The 18033-nt window shown below is 41.5% G+C and overlaps 1 protein-coding gene across 1 annotated transcript in view; it reads left to right on the top strand.

Moving 5' to 3' along the window:
• Ppp2r2b (protein phosphatase 2 regulatory subunit Bbeta) overlaps positions 1 to 18033 on the top strand; it is a 282286-nt gene that overhangs the window by 179713 nt on the left and 84540 nt on the right. The window lies entirely within an intron of this gene.

The raw sequence follows: 18033 nt of genomic DNA, 5'->3' as shown, positions 1-18033 counted from the left end.
AAGTCCACGTGACAAGAAACAAAAAAAGTCTAAAGGAGGAGGAAAAAATGATTCCAGATGTTTCCGTTCGTGGTCACCTGGATTTGTTGCTTTCAGGCTGTGGTAAAGCAAAAACATCATGGGGGTGGGAACATGTGTTCCAGACTGCTTAAATCGTGACAGCGCCAAGAAGCAGAGACAGGCAGGGAGGGGCCAGGGGCAAGACACCTCTCAGAGGCGCACCTCTGGTGACCAGGCCTTACCTGCTGCTTCCTCTCAATGAATGCCATCAAATTAAGAACTCATCAACAGATGAAGCCATGGATTGGTCAGTGTTCTGATGTCCCAATTACCTCTCCATCCTTGGGGGCCACTAGCTTTCAGTCTTCCACATCTGACTGAGCTGGGGTGGGCAGTTCATACCAAAATCATCACCATCACTTAGCCTTCTCTTATTTTTATTTTTGGCAGTACTGGGTTTGAACTCAGGGCTCACACATCCAGGCAGTTGCTTCTAGAAGACACACCCTGTGTTTTTGCTTTTATGACTTTTTTATGACATAGCTGGGATAACAAGTGTGCACACTACCATGTCTAACTTTTTATTTGTATCTGAGATGGAGATCTTATAATCAATATCACTACTCCCCCCCCACAACTCCCCTAAGAAAAGAGACACAGAAACTAAGTGGTTACTACTATGTGTGTTGACTAGCTCCCTGGTTTATGTGTTCATTCACCTGTTTAATCCTTAAATGTTCTGAGCGCACTCTTTGACCTCTCAAGGATGGATCCAGAATTCATGGGCACTGAGTCTTCAGATGAGCTGCTCCAGCGCTGGCATTCATTGGCTGCTATTTCCTCTGGTCACCCTGCACTATGAGGTGACCTCTGGCCATCTACTGCTCTTGATATACAAAGGCCTTGAAGACTTGAATCAAACAATAAAGACTAGGATCCTGGATTCAGTCTATTCTGGGCTAGAATGCTGGCTCCCTTACTCTCCAGCTCAGGACTCTGAACACTTTATAGTAGACACCCTGTGCCCTTAATGCCTTCTCTTTGTTACATGGATGATAGATGCTGCTTCCAGGGATTTTCGCGATCTTACACACAGTAAGATACTGTGTGTAATGAGAACTTAGCTCATGCAGTACTTGGCTGATAGAAAGTACTCAATGTTAGTTCCTGCTGTTGTTTAAATATTACCACCATCATCATCAATCTCCTCTTCCTCCTCCTCCTCCATCATCATCACCACCATCATCACTGTGGACATTCTTAACCCTCCCCAATAGTAAGCCTATATATAACAGAAAATTCATATTTCCCTTTTTATATATTTTTTTTACTGTTCAGTTCACTCTACAAACTGTTTGTGGCTATCTAGTATAGTGCAAGCAGTGGGCAAGTTACCAGGAATGAAGGTTGTCTTTTTCTCCTGAGGACATTGTAATCCTCTGGGGAAAACAATTTCTACTATGAACTTCTGCCCAAACTTTGCTTTGTCCTTTTTCTATGGATGAAATTTCTGAGGCCAGCCATGGAGCCCTCTTGGGTACGCTGTAGGAGCTATCATGCATGACATCCTATGGGATCTCTGAGGATCCATCGCTGAGATGAGAGAAGGCCTGTTCCCATTCCTGGTGGAGCAGAGGTCTTCCCTATGGCCAGATGGGTGCTAATGAAGTAGGATGCACATCACATCAAACACAGAAAGAGGCCCAGAGGTGTTTGTGCCTGCAAATTGGAAAATCCAAATCTAGTTCTTGCTTTTTCAACAGCCAGCGGTATAGAACCTGGCCAGGAAATCCCATTTCTTCCCTCCAACTTTGGCTTTGAAGCTTCCAAGCAGAAGACTGGGGAAAAAAAATGTATATTCCTGAGACCTGTAACCAGTGGGATGAACTAGTAGAATCTGTTTTTTAATGCATTTTAAAAAATTATGCTTTAAAAAAATTGTAAAGATGATGTATAGAATATATAGAGGGGTTACAGTTACGTAGCAGGTATTGAGTACATTTCTTTCTTTCTTTCTTTCTTTCTTTCTTTTTTTTTGGTCGGTCGTGGGGCTTGAACTCTGGGCCTGGGCGCTATCCCTGCGCTCTTCAGCTTGAGCCACAGCACCACTTCCGGTTTTCATGGTTTATTGGAGATAAGAGTCTCACGGACTTTCCTGCTGGGGCTGGCTTTGAACCGTGATCCTCAGATCTCAGTTTCCTGAGTAGCTAGGATTACAGGTGTGAGCCACCGGCGCCCGGCTTTGAGTACATTTCTTTTTGAACAGTGTCACCCCCCCCCTTCCTCATTCTCTCCAACTTTCCCCCTCCCAACTCCCCCCCCCCTCCCCCCCCCGCCAAGTTGTATAGTTCATTTCCAACATAGTGTCTAGTGAGTTTCACTGCTGAATTGGTTCACCCTTTGTCCTACCAGTTCTATGTTTCCCCTTCCCCTTCCCAAATCAGATAAGTTTAGATACAAGACTAAGGGCACAGAAGTCAAAAACAGTGACAAAAGGGAATATACCAAAAGAAAAAATAACAGCAAACTGTACAATAAAAAACCTCTTGTTTACATTTCTTGTAGTTCCTTTCGATAAGCATCATTTTATATGATCTTATGCACATAGCTATTGAGCCCTTGTGATCCTCTCCTAAGAATATCCCCCTTTGTTCCCACTGTGTTAATGTTTAGAGTACTGTGTAATTGTGGGCAGATGTAATTACTGATCTTTTACTGTCCATTGGGTTTATGTGTAGATTTATAGGCACATTCTAGTTATTAGAAATGAGGGAAATCATGCAGCCTATGTTTCTTTGGGCCTGGCTTACTTAATTTTTTCCAAGTCTTCCCATTTCCTTACAAATGGGGCAATGCCGTTCTTTCTGATGGAAACATAGAATTCCATTTTCTTGGCCCATTTGTGCACTGAGGGGCATCTGGATTGATTCCATATTATAACTATGATAAACAACGTTGCAATGAACATGGTTGTGCTGGTAGCTTTTCGTGTGTGTTCATGTGGTGATGGTTGGACTCAGGGCCTGAGCACTGTCCCTGAACTTTTATGCTCAAGGCTAGTGCTCTACTACTTAAGTCATAGCTCCACTCCTGGTGTTTTTGGTATTTAATTGGGAATAAATGTCTCAAGGACTTAACTGCCTGGGCTGATTTCAAACTGCAATACTAACATTTCAGCTTCCTGAGTAGACAGAATTACCAATGCTCAGCTGGAACCTGGATCTTTAACACTTGACCCTGGTGGCTAACACAAGAGGATCTGTGGTCACTGGGTTCTGCTATCCTCATGGCCTCTTAGAACTGTTGCATTTATGAGCCTCTATTATTTTTTTCAACCATGTGAGCAGTTCTTGTACCATTTTTGGAGACATTTGTCATAAAATTGTTTTACTCATATCTAATTTTCCTCCTCTTCCTTCATAGACTTGGAGACATCTTATATTTTAGGTTAATACCCATATCCAGCGTTCTTTTTCAGTGCAAACTCTAAATATAAAGACCAGCCTCCATTCCTCTTTGATTCTAGCAGTAGAAGGAAACAAAACAAAACAACAACAACAACAAAACACTAGGCAAGGGAGAAAACCATAGATTCAGAACAATGGCTCCAAACAGAGGAGCTGATATGTTATTAATCAGCCTATAATTTACAAACATGCTCAGCTCTCAAATTTTGCATTGCCAGCAATTTTTCCCTCGCCTCCCTCTCTCTCTTTCTCCCTCCCTCTCTCCTTCTCTCTTTCCTTCTCCCTATAACATGATTCTCTCTCACTCACTTTCTCAGTTTCCAACTCTATATGAGTCTTGAGTGTGAGAATGTTTAATAATATACAACAGCTAATTAATCCTTGATGTGTAGTGAGCCGGCTCTGCTTCAGGTCTGAGAGGCTCAGCCCTTCAAAACAAGAATGGGGCTGATTTTTTTTTTTTTAGGGAAGATGCTGCTTGCGATGTGTTTGTTGTTTCTTGGAGAGTCTATGAGATACCCTCCTCTGAAAGCAATGTCCCCTGTGGAAGCAAAGTGGTGATAATCAACAACCTCATGGATGTCAAACACCCTTTACATCACAAAACGCTTACTTACCCCATGCCTTGATTGGTCTTTAAGACAGAAAACAATAAAAAGAACAGCATAGGTGTCTATCAGGGAAAATGTTGCCATATGGTAAAATTTTTTGGATATTTTTATTATCTTTAGTTGTGCCAAGGAGTTATTCAACAAAGCAGTTCAGGATTATAATGCATCTTGATAAATGTCACCCCTTTCCATATTCTTACCTACTCCTCCCTACCCACCCTTTCCCTCACTTTTCTTAAATTTTTATATATATTGACATTTTTGGCATTTAACAAAGTGGTTTATATATATAATGCATCTTGATTTATGCCATCCCTTCAACATTTTCACTCCCTTTCAACCCACTCCTTGCCTTATTTTTCCTAATTGGTGGTTTATGTAGTGAATTTTTGACTGTATTCTGCCCCCTTTCCCTTTCATTTGTCTATCCTTCTCCCCTTGGCTGCCACCCCACCTCTTATAAGAACCCATTTCCTGGGTTAGGGAGCCTTTGCCATATCCCACGCTGCCCTTTTTATCTGCTCTGGAAAACTAGGAGCTGGGGTTTACTGTCAAGACCCCCATTTAACAGATGAAACTCGAAGAAGTTGAGTTCTATGCTCAAGATCATACAGGACTGAGGAGCAAATCTGATCTACTTTGCTCAGACATCTGGACCCTTAAATCTGTTGCCAGCTCAGAGAGGGAAAGTGGGATACCCAATGTTCTTCAATTGGTTATTCCAATGGCAAGGACTAAATAGCAACAGCTAGAGGTTTTAAACTTAGAAATACGCACTTGGAAGCCAGGCACTGGTGGGCAATGCCAATAATCCTAGCTACACAAGAGGCTGAGATCTGAGGGTTAAAGTTCAAAGCCAGCCCGAGTAGAAAAACTCATGAAACTCTTATCTCTAATTAACCATCAAAATGCCAGAAGTGAAAGTGTGCCCTGAGTGGTAGAGAGCCAACCTTGAGAAAAAAAAATATCTGAGAGACAGTATGCAGGTCCTTAATTCTAGACCCTGTACTAGAATCCAATAGAACAGTCTCTCTCTCTCTCTCTCTCTCTCTCTCTCTCTCTCTCTCTCTCGAGTTTTCAGATGCTTGGCCACCACATGGAGAAATATACAGTCTGAGATCCTACAAAGTTCTACTTAACCAAATCCTCTGTAGCCTGCCAATACCCAAGAGTACCAGGCCTTCAGAGCCTTTCCTAAGCAACAGGACTAGTACTAGTACTCTAGTGACTTAATTGGCCTGGGACGGGAGCTGAGAGGGATGAGAAATCACACTTAGCATACTTCTTGCTGCAGGACAAGCCTGGAGGTATTATTCCCTCATTATGGTTGGCTGCTATTGCCCTGGGAACTTAGGCCAGGGTGAAGTTTGCTTTCCAACCTATTATAAATAGAGTCTCTAAGGTACAAGCTCCCAGGCTGTAACTTGTCATAACCTGTTCCCTGAAAAATGGAGGTTTATAATGAGTTCAATTTCTCCATTATAATATATTTTACCCAAACACCCCTTACCATATCGCTAAATAGAATAACAATTGTAATCATGATCATAATAATCACTGTTTACTGAAAGCTTAGCATGCGTTAGATCCTGGATTTTGTATTTTTGTCATCAGCTCTCTCAGGTTGGTTTTGTTAATGTCTCTAGATCTCCTGATCCCCAGCCCCTCACTTCATGTCAGCCACTGCCCAAGTGTCAGATCATCAGAAGAGGCTTCCTGGAAGACCAGTGGAAGAACTTACACTCACCTCTTCCAGGTCACCGTGTGACCTGGAAGGACTCCCTTGCTTTTTTGCTTATCTCTTCTTCTCAGTTAATGTACTCTTTTTTTAAACGTTTTTTATTGTAAAAATGCTGTACAGAGGGGTTACAGTTACATGAGCAAGGTAATGAGTCCATTTCCTATCGAGCATTGTTAACATACTCTTGATTCATCTCCTGCCTTGATTCATCTCCTCCCCCACCACAATATATGCTCAAGTAGTCAGGGGCAAAGACGCTCTCGTACCCAGGACACTGCTTAGCACATGCGAGAGACCTAGCCATTATTTGTCAAAGGGAGGAGTTGCACAGAAAGGGAAACTGAGTTTCAGAGTAAGTCGAAGGTTTGTACAAAACCTCATAGCTGCAAAATAGCAGAACTGTGATTCATATTCAGTCTTTCTGATCAATGCAAAATAGCAGAACTGTGATTCATAATCAGTCTTTCTGATCAATGCATTCTTATTCTCTTTAGCTCCTGATTTGCCTCCCTGCCCCTCCCTCCCTCCTTCTCAACTCTCCTCTCCCCTAGGACAGCTCAGGACCTTGAACCCTCTCGGTTTGCTCAGCTGCCATTTTACCATTTCTCAACTTTTTGCTAGTTTTTTTTTTTATTTTTTTCACAGATAGAATAATTTTATTTCCAAACAATTCCAGAAACATACTTTCCCATCTCAACTTTTGTTTTTATTTTATAGATTGTATTTGCTCCTAAAATCCCCTTGGCCATGGAAAATCGACCCAAAGTCAAAGGTTAAAAGATTATACATGACATTATCCACCAAAATAATTATCTAAGTCCTAATAAATATATCACAAGTCAATGGTAACATATTAAAATTAATTTAGATTTCAATGTTTTGTAGCACTTCAAGGTTTCCTTCATATATCAATATTGTTCCTTTATCCATGATGTTATATTTTATATTATCCATGATGTTACAATAAGATTATCAGCTTTTTCATAAAATCAAGAAACAAGAAAACCTGTACCTTTTTTTGGTGTGTATGTGTGTGGGGGGGGGGGGGTCCATTCGTGGGGCCTGAACTCTGGGCCTGGGCGCTGTCCCTCAGCTCTTCAGCTCAAGGCTAGCGCTCTACCACTTGAGCCACGGTGCCATTTCCTTTTCCTTTTGTTTATGTGGTGCTGAGGAATGGAACCCAGGGCCTCATGCATGCAAGACAAGCACTCTACCACTGAGCCACTTTCCCAGCCCTGTACTTTTTTTTTTTTTAAGACCAGTTAGTAGAGCACAAACCTTTTCTGTAAGACAAAACCCAATAGAAAAATAAAACTCAAGTTCTCATCAGGGTGAGCCCTTTGGTTCACTTCCATCTGGGAGAACTCTTGAAAAAGCTGAAATATTTGCTATCTGTAATTACTGTAATGTTTCGCTCATGGGTGTGAAAGAAAATGTCACTTTATGAAACTGTATTATAGTCCTTCTTTCTCAGAGGCAGAGAAATTCCAAAGAGACAAAAAAAATTCAAAAGAGCCTATCTTTTAATAATGCCAAAAAGAAGGGGCTGGGAAGGTGGCTCAGTGGTAGAGCACTTGCCTTGCATGCCTGAGGCCCTGGATTCAATTCCTCAGCAACACATAAGCAAAAAGAAAAAAGGCCGGAAGTGGTGCTGTGGCTCAAGTGGTAGAGCGCTAGCCTTGAGCTGAAGAGCTGAGGGACAGCGCCCAGGCCCAGAGTTCAGGCCCCACGACCGGACCCAAAAAATAATAATAATAATAATGCCAAAAAGAATAGCCACTAGGGTTAGAGGTAAGGCTCAGTTGCAGAACCCTTGCCTTTGCTGGTTATTTTAGTGATGGAATCTCTTCGAGTTTTCTGCCTGGTCTGTGACCTCAAACCACAATCCCATATCTCAGTTTCCTGAGTAGCTAAGATTGTAGGCATAAACCACTGGCACTCAGCATCTTATAACTCTATCAATGCTTTCTCTCCTCTCCTCTCCTCTCCTCTTCTCTTCTCTCCTCTCTTCTTCTTTTCTTGTCTTTTCTTTTCTTTTCGTTGTGCCAGTCCTAGAGATTGAACTCAGGGTTCGGGCACTGTTTTTTTTTGTTTGTTTCTTAAAGTACATTTTTATTGTAAAAATACTGTACAGAGGGGTTACAGTTACATGAGCAAGGTCATGAGTACATTTCCTATCGAGCATTTTTACCTCCTTCTTTGTTTTTCCCCTACCATCCCTTCCCTCCCCACCTCTACAACTACGCTCCCCTTCCCCCCTCCCCTCCTGCCTAAATTGTAAAGTTCATTTTTCAACATAATATCTTGTACATCTCATTGTTACAACGGATCAACCTGTATCTCTATTTAAGCATTTTATTTTTCCCTTCCCCTCCCCAAGCTAGAGAAGTGTATATAAGATGCTGGGCACCGCATATATATATATAACAGGGGTTATACCATGGGGGAAGAACATACAAAGAAACAAAAAAATCACATGGTACATTATAAATACATTATAAATTATAACTATAAATTAGGAACAATAGCAAGAAAGAAAAAAACAGGCACTGTTCTTAAGCTCTTTTGCTCAAGGCTAGCATGCTACCACTTGAGCCACAGCTCCACTTCCAGCATGTTGGTGGCTGATTGAAAATCAGAGTCTCATGGATTTTTCTGCCCAGACTAGCTTTGAACTGACACCCAGAAAATGCTTTCTTAACAGATGAGCTTGGTTTCAGAAAGGTGGTGGGTGAAGGCTGCAAAGTCTTCTCTGCCATACGGTATGTAAACAAGGGATGTGCTGTTTCTTAGAAAACCTGCCAAATGACATCATGATTCACTTGCGTGCCTCCTGACCTTGATGCTTCCTGTCTTGCTCTCAGCTCAGGGTAGAACACTTTATTGTTGTGACTGTTTTGATATTATTATCAGCATATAGTGGGCTTCAGAAGGGAGTTTTATTGTGCACAAATTCCATTCGTGCACAACTATCCCCTGATCAAATTCACCACTTGATTACCCTCCTTCATTCTGCCTGACCTTCTTAAAACAACTTCAGCTATATTTACCCTCCTTTGGTGTATCTCCATCCACCATTTCCCTTCCATGGGTACTCAATCCCTCTTCTAACTGCATCTGTTTTACATTCCTGTTGCTCCTTTATTTTAGTGTGTTTAATTGTACAAAGGGATTTCATCATGCATATATTATACCTTTATCTGATTAACCCCTTGATTACTCTCTCTTCGTCTTTCCGCATGCCCCTTACCCCTCTATTATTCAACAACTTGCTGTGGACCTCCCTATATCATCTTCATACACAAACACAATGTATTTCAGTCTTATTCACTTACCCTTTCCCCATGTCCTCCCAAGCAATCTCAGTGACAATCATGTTACATTAACTCCCCTTCTTCACTGGAGCTGGAGCAGTTTTTGTGTCCCATTTTACTATTTCTTCTTTTTCAGTCCTGAGCTAGATACCCACCCATCATAGAGATGTCCACACAGATTCAGGGAGGCAAGCACTGGTTCCAAACCCTGATGATAAATGAGAAGCAGCAAATACAAGAACTGAAGCATAGCCAGACACAATTGACCCACATCAACAGTCAAACATTGAAAGTCAACCTGGGCAGCAGCATCTATAAGGCTCCATCTCCAAAGCAGCCATCAAAAATGCAGAGCTGGAGGCATTGGCTCAAAGATAGAATACCAACTGAGCAAGCAGAGTTCAAGCCCCAATAGCACACATGAAAAGAACAGAGCACAGAGCTATCTGACTGGAATTCGTGTCCTTCATGTACATTAGCTGAACCAGACATGGCATGACTTTTGATATAGACATCAGTGAGAATCACAGCAGGATGCATGGGATTTTGTAGTGGATGTCTTATTCCCTTCATTGGATGCTTATCCTGTGGTTGGTATAGTGCTAAGCAGGTATTGCAAAATCGGTCTCACACTTCTTCCTCAAGGGACAGGGAAGAGAGAAACTGCTCCTGGCTGCTGTAGGCAATCAGTTTTATCCATCTCTAAATGCATTGTGCATCACAGTCACCCAGTGTGCTTCATAGAACACAACCACTTGGCCTCCTTCCTAATTCTGGATAGTGAGTCTGAGTTGGACTCCAAGAAATGACAGCTTTGACAAGCCCCTCTCCTGAAAGGCCCTCAGTGATTCTGATACACTCTTTTACAAGTACTGAATGAGGCTCCATAACCTGAGACTGGCACCTGGAGCTTGTCATGGCAACCTAGAGGATGCACAGAGGGGAGGAGACACAGGATCAGGAAGGAGTTTTCCTGGTGCATCTGGGGTAGTGGGTAGAGGATGGCTGAGCTTTTGTGCTGGAGAAGGAGGGGGCTCACTGACACTCCCAAGGAAACAGCAAGGTAAGAAGATGGACATGAAGATATCCTTTTGTCTAGTACTATGGATATGAACATCCATTTACAAAAGAAAATAACAGAGGTTCTAGGAGTCCAAGTATCCATCCAGGGTCAGTTATAGGGCAAATTGTTAGTTGAATCAAGATGAGTTTTTGCTTTCCCTGATTTTAATGGGGGGGGGGGGGTGTTATGTTTTATAACCTAGGCCTCTTAGGACATTGCTACTGCCTGCCTCTAACCATTTCTAATTTTTTAAGGTTTCATTTTCTGATTTATAGCTGCTCTGAGGGCTTAATATACAATCCTTTCCTGGTTTCATCTTTCCTTTCTGATATTTGTTGCACATAACAATGGAGTGTTTAGCTACCGTGGTGAAAAAAAATCAATCAAGCCTGCTCCATATTCACAGGCTTGCAATGGCCCCCAGATGGCCCCTGGATTAGATTAACTTTGTGAATGTGTCACTCTGGTGTGGGTAATTTCTCAACCTCTGTTCCATCTCCCCCACCCTGTCTCGGCGGGTGGATATTGAGATCGCTCATTGATTGACTGCTCCGAAAGCGAATACTGGCATGTGATGTGTGTAACTCAGCAGGACACACATACTCTGTGTTTATGAAAATAAATAATAATTTGGGTTATCATTATTGATTGCCATCATTATCTGATTGCCTCTGTCTGTGTCATGGGTTTCTGTGAAGGGAATCGGGAAGTCTTGTGCAGGGACTGTAAGCACTCACTGGTAGACAATCCCTGCATTTGGACACATTGCATCTTTTGCAGATGAAGGCTATGGGCCTTTCTATGGTGTTAGTTGGCTAATTTCTTTAGCAAGCATCCAGGACGACAATGCTAGGCATGTTCTATGTTAGCCAAAAAAACTAATTCAGTTGGAATCATAATAGTAGTTAACATTTATGAAGTATTTACTGAGTTCCAGGAACACTTTTCACGCATTGGCAGATTTGCTCTCAGTATTAACCTACAATGTGTATCCTGCAAAATTAAGAAGACTGAGGGAAGGGGTGAGTAGAGGAGGAATAGGTAAAAAAAGTTGAAAAGGATGACATTGATCAGTATATATTGTATTCATAAACTGCTTTGGTAAATGGCAACTCCTTTGCACAACTACTTACAGATAACAATTTAAAAAAATCCTTTTAGAAATAGAAAAGAAAGATAAACCTGCAGTGCATGTGAGTACTAATCCTCTCTGTATTTTAGCAATGTGGTACCTGAAGTCTGAGAGGCAAAGGAGCTTGCTCAAAGTCAGAGATTAGTCAGTGGTAATGCTTTATAATGCCAAAACTCACATTGCTATCGTGTCTCATGTTAACATAGATTGTCTGGTGCGCATCTAAAAACTCAATATAAGCCAAATATGTATATATGAGATGAGCAGGTCCAGGACAGCCTGGCAAGAAACCCATAGGAGCTGCTAGTGTCTTGAACATGGGTGGGTTTTATGTTGTTGTGGAGAAAGGTGGGCAGGAAGGGTACATGGAAGTCAGCTATGGCCTACAAAACCTGGCAGTCATCAGACATTGGAGATGCCTAAGCCCTCCCCAGAAAACTGCATCAGCATCTGTTAGAGCAGAGCCAGGAAATTTTCCTCATTTTTTCTACTATATCCTAAGCAGTTCTAAAGATCAGCAGAGACTGGCAGGCTGAGCTTGAAAGCCCACTCCAAAGTAGAGAGTCTGTGATTTGATTTTTCAGCCCTTCCCTTTTTCTTTTCCCTCCCTCACTTGAGGTTCTATACAGATCCATCTGAGGATGACATAATTATGGAGACCTCAGTGCTTCTACCCTAAATAAGGGGTTGATTTAGATTGACCCTCAGAAATGGCTCAGGGTATGTACAATTGATTCTGAAATGTTGATACCATCTACCACTCAAGTTTTGTCTCATTTTCATTCCTGGCCATATCATGGGGTAGCCCACCCAGTATTACTACATTATACTCAGTAATAATACTCCTGACATTTATTACATACATGCCATGCACCCCGTTTTCTGCTAGGCAGGTTACAAACACAACCCACTATATCCTGAGAGTAGCCCTAATGGCTGAGTAATATTGTTAACTCCATTTACCAATGAAGCAAGTTTCCTAAGTCTTGGTAGATATAGCTACCAAGTAACAGGATCATATTTTTAACCAGGTTTAGTCTGACTGCAAAGTCTATGCCCTTAATACTGCAGGGTAATAATGACAGGAGATAACTACACCTCAAGCAGATTCAAGCACCCTCTATAACATGGAAATAAAAGTATGTTCTTGCAGAGGTCAGGCTGATAAAGGAACTTGCTAATGTGTCTATCATAATGCCTTGTCATTAATAGATGTCTCCTAAATTGTCCTGAACTCAAGAGTAAATTATTTACTTTCATCTTAGAGATAGCTTTGTTCTGCATTTTCCATATAGTAATTAGATCTGCCAGGAAATATAACCAGAACCCTACATCTGGTTTAGAATCAAGTTCTCTTTTTCTCTTGTTCCCAGCCCCTTTGGAAAGCAATCATGGCTTCTTGAATAAGATAGTAATGACACTCACATGTATGTGAGTGGTATGATAGGTTACTAGTGTCAGGGATAGAAAGAAAGAAATAGGAGCTTTTCCAATGTCTCTAGTGACATTTCTTGTGATTCCCTGGTCAGGAGGCTGGACGGCATTCTAAATTATAGTCATTCTCTTTTCTTATTTTTGATCATTAAATGGTCTGAATTTTAGGGATGTAAGAAGGTGCATCCATAATCTTTTCCAGGTTTTGCAAGTTAGGGTCTTGTCACTAGCTCAAATTTAGTTCTCACTGATCCAGACTGGATTCTCTGAGAAGAGTTTTTAATTTGATTCTCCCAGTTTTCATTTAAAGAGGAAGTGGAAAGTCAAGGCAATTAGATGATTGAAAGGGGGAAATAGAGTAGGCCTAATTTATTTATAGGCTTGTTATACTTTTTTTTTTTTTTTTACCAAGCCTGGTCATAAAACAATCATCAAAAACAAAAAGTTGAAATTTCCGTACATGCCTTAATCAGCTCAGTTATTGTCAACCACATGTAAATCATAGCATGCTTTGATGAGTGCTTCTGTGACCTTAATTTTATAAAAAATCTGCCTCATGAAAAGCAAATGGTGCTCCAAAGCATGGTAAAAGTTGTGGTAATCCTTCCAAGCCCAAAAGGGCGGATAATGTGTTTAATTGAAGTGATGGGGTGAAATTTTGAGGTTTCTTTGAAAAGCATCATGTCTTCAGTGGAAATTAGGTTGTAGTAATGGGGGGGGGAGGGAATGAATTAAGCATCCGCAGTACAGTCCTGAGCTCTATGTATTCTGAGCATGTGCAAGTTTTCCTCAACACACTGATTGATACCAAGGGCCTCCTGTATGTCCATTTCCTGAATCTTTCAGATGGAGTTATCTGAATTATGATCATATTGGGAAACACATTGTACCTACACAAGATCCCTGCTCTAGGGTGTACACTTACTGTTGCTAGAGTGAGGAGTGTGACTCTAGTCCCTGAAACTAGACATGTATGTGTTGCATGCACAGGTATGTGGGGGGAAATATGCTGCCTGAGTAGTGTATTGCTAAAAATATTAAGTGTTAACAGAGCATAGACCAGATTTATTTGTTTCCCAGCTTGGCTATCTTAGCAACAGATAAAAAATAATCCTAAGCAGCTCAGGAGGCTGAGATCTGAGGGTCATGAAGCCAGCTCAGGCAGGAAAGTCCATGAGACCCTTATCTCCAATTAACCACCAAAAAAGCTGGAAATTGAGCTATGGCTCAAGTGGTAGAGCACTAGCCTTAAGAAAAGAAGCTCAGAGACAGTGTCTAGACCCTGAGTTCAAGCCCCAGGACCAGCACCAAGAAGAAAGAAAAAAAGTATGTGTTCAGATTCCTTTTTGCTGCCAGATTATGCAAAGAACTCGTCTGAAATCACGAGACTCTCTAGGGTCTCTGTTCATTATATATAAGATCTTTTTTTAGGGAATAATGAACACAAATGGACTTGGAATTGAGTTCAATAGAGGACACAATTACTTTGATCCTAACACTTTGCGAAACAAGCTTCAACTGATGCATTGATGTAAGCACTTTTAATATCAAGAAAACTGATAGCAAGCTAGTTCCTTTTCTTTGATGCATAAAAATAAGGAACTAGTTAGAATAAAACTTTTACAAGGATGGTTTTATGTTAAAGGACATTTTTCAACAGGATAAATATTTTGTTCTCTGATTTCTTTAGAATGGTTGTACCAAAAAGGAAAGACATTTTCTACCTACAGAGCAGGCATTAGATATGTGGGGGGCGGGGGGGGGGTCACATTTCTTATCATTTGTTACTGTTATCAGAGGACCTTTCTTTTCCTTTACCAGAAACACATTAAAAGTAGTGGCGTACACGTACACACTCACAAATGTTTCTTGTCTAAGTAATAGAGGAAACTGTAGCTTAAACAGATTGGGGAGAACTGGGATGAAACTCAGGATTTCAGGCTTGCTAGGAAGATGGTATACCACTTGAGTCATGCCTTTAGCAACTTTTTGCATTGATTATTTTCAAGCTAAATCTCCCTTTATGCCAGTGGCTTGGGCTGCAATCCTTCTACTTGTGCTTTCCTGAGTCTCTGGGGGTGACAGTCACACCACCGCTACGCCCAGCCATTGAAGTTCTTTTTGCCCAGGCTGGCCTTGAACTGTGATCTCTCAATCTTTGCCTCCCAAGTCACCAGGATTATAGGCTTAAATCATCATATCCAGCTGCTTAAACACATTGTAACCAATTTATTTCCTCCAAGGTTGCTAGGAACCTTTAATTTACTCATATGCACTATCCAGGAAAGGATTTTGCATGAAGTATTTTCCAGTAATTTTGTTTCACCATGAAAGACCCTTTATATGCTGTCTAAAGCATTCTCCTGACAATGTGGCCCTTGGCCCATGCAGGTACATGATGCAATAAGGAACTTATAACAGATTGTGAATATTCTATGTCAGTAGGTCACTGAGGAGTTCGGCTGACACTTCTGTTTTCCATCACAAGACTTTCTCAGTGAGCAGAACCATAATATATTTTGAACCCTTCGTCTTGTCATACATCAGTGGTGAACTGATCTGTTTCTTGATATCACAGCAGTAGACCTCCTTTTGGGGAAATGCTTGTGGAAAAAATTGGGTCAGTGAATCAGCAATACTTCCCTGGATACATTGTCAGTCTGCTCTTACTTTACTGCCTTCCAGTCACAGAAACCTGACAATGAAGAATCCCAAGTAGAACCTCCCTCTTGCCATTCAAGTTTATTAACCACAACTGAGAAGTTCCTAGTGCCTATATGTATCCCACACTTTGCATACTCACATCTTATTTATTCTTCACCCTTACCCTCATAAGCTAAGAACTGTTATGGCCATTTCACAGATAAGGAAACTTGCCCCCATGTGGAGGAAGGAATTTGTACACTCAAGCCATTCATTAACAAGTGGCAGAATTGGAGCTTACTTGACCACTTTGTCATCAGGACTCCCAATAACAACGATTTTTACTGGTAGAGGCTTTATCTCCTTCAAGAGACTTCTTCATCTATCTGTCTTATCTGACATCTGAGGGAAACTAGGAGGAGAACACTGAAACAGAGGCAAACTGGAAAACATACAACAGCGGGACCCATCAGCTGCACTGGTCATTGATCAAAACGAACTAAGCAACTCAATGGCAGCGATGGGAGGGAGGGAATGAGTAGGAAAGAGGGAACAACTGACACTAAGCAAAAGGAAAGAAATGTACATATCACCTGACATGGAAGAAATAACTGTATTGTCAAAGCTTTTAGAACTCATAAACTTCATAGACCACGATAAAGACAATTTGCCCCATGAAGGTTAGAATATGTTTGTGACTTTAAGTATCACTATTTCACGATACTGTGAAATTTGTGAGACTTATGTAATCATTTAATCATAATGAAAAATGCATAAAAATAAAAGGTTTCAAGCTGAGTGTCTCATGGGTGGATCCGCCTTCAATCCTAGCTACTCAGGAAGCTAAGATAAGAGTATTGCAGTTTGAACCAGGGCAGAAGAGTCCAGGAGACTCTATCTCTAGTTAACTACCACAAAGTAAAGAAATGGAAGTTGGTAGGGAGGAGTTGGGGAGGTGGGGAGGAAAGGGATGGTAGGGGAAAAACAAAGGAGGGTGTAACAATGCTTGATAGGAAGTGGACTCATTACCTCGCTCATGTCACTGTAACCCCTTTGTACAGTATATTTACAAGAAAAATATTTTTTAAAAAAAGAAATGAAAGCTGGTGGTGAAGCTGTGCCTTAAGTGGTAGAATGCTTACTAGCCTTAAGCAAAAAAAAAGCTCAGGGACAGCACCTAGGCCTTGAGATCAAGCCCCGGGATCAGCACAAAGAAAAAAAAGATTTCATAAATATAGTTATGCCAAACACTAGAGTTTCTGCGTTCATGGGGCTTAAAATCTAGTGCATTTTGAGCTTATTTAAGAATCCTGACTTTGCCAACTTTACATGCTTGGCATGAGAGCCTTGTGTGTACTTAGAAACTGCCTAGTTTCCTTCTCCACAGCGTTTTTTCCACCTGTATCTTGACCCACATTTCTCATTATTTTCAGGGACTGAGAATTCTTCGACATTCAGTTAAGAAAGGACATTGTTTATTTAATGCCAACAAGGTGAAAACTTCATCCAATTATCTTTCTGCTTACATACCAAACAGACAGATGTTTAGAAGTGGACTGAAAGCTTTTCAGTCATTTGCTATCCAAATTCAGATGGCATCTGAGAAGGTCATCCTGTGAGGGAGACATAGATTCCCAGTGCAGACAACAGAGAAGTTCAAGAACTACAAAATTAGGTACTGAGGCACATATGTTGAAAGAAAAAAAATCCACACTTGGTTACTTGCTGCTGCCTCTTACAGTGTGGTCATCAGTGCAAATGGACCTTGATGACAATGACTTCAGGCCTGTGTGCCTTTGCCCTGCTTGTTGGCCAAACCAACTAGGAACATAGACCAACTTGCTTTCTTGCTTGTTTAGTTTTTACTTATTTTTTTCCTCCCACAAGGCACACATTAAGTCCCTACTGTGTGCCAGCATCTGAGTAAGCCCTGGAGTTATAGCAGCCATATGAAAGGCACAGGCTCTACCCACATAGAACTTGCAGTCTATCCCTGGGATAAGGTATAAATCAAATAGTTTCCATGTAAAGCTCAAGACTATGACAAAGGCTGCAGAAAAGATGTGGGGTGGGGGGGGGGGGGGTACCGAAGAGAGCAAGGGATGCAGAAGACTTGGTCCATTTGGAAAGAACAGAGAATAATTTCCTAAGCCTCTTAAGGTGAAGTAGGAGGCAGGTAGTGAGAGAGCAGGAAGAGTATTCCAGGCAGAGGACAAAACCATGGAGAAGCAGCACAGGAGAACACAGGATAGATAGAAGGGGAATGGCTGGAGAGAGTTGTGGTACCAGCAAGCTATAGATGGTGATACAGGCCTCATTAAGAAACTTGCGCATCCCCTGAGAGTAGCACAAGCCCTCCCTATTGTGCACGTCTTTTTTTGGAACAGCCTTTCTTTGCTCAGAGAGATGCATCAAAGACAGGAAGTCAGGGGGATAGCCTGTATGTTCCTCCTCAGTCGTTCCTGGTGGTGGTGAGGAGCTTAAATTTAGGAGACAATTGACATTTTGTCAGTTTGCCATGTTGTTTGACTGCCACTATTTTGGTACATATCAGAACATGGCACCCACAGACCGAGCCTTTCCAATACCAAGGTGCCCTTCCTTCAAGGTGAATTAGCCCATGAGTGA

The sequence above is a fragment of the Dipodomys spectabilis genome, unplaced genomic scaffold, assembly GCF_019054845.1.
Source record: "Dipodomys spectabilis isolate Male_0828 unplaced genomic scaffold, ASM1905484v1 ptg000147l, whole genome shotgun sequence".
NCBI classification, from domain to species: domain Eukaryota; kingdom Metazoa; phylum Chordata; class Mammalia; order Rodentia; family Heteromyidae; genus Dipodomys; species Dipodomys spectabilis.
Note: the sequence above shows the minus strand (reverse complement) of the source record. Positions and strands in the feature narration are given on the sequence as shown.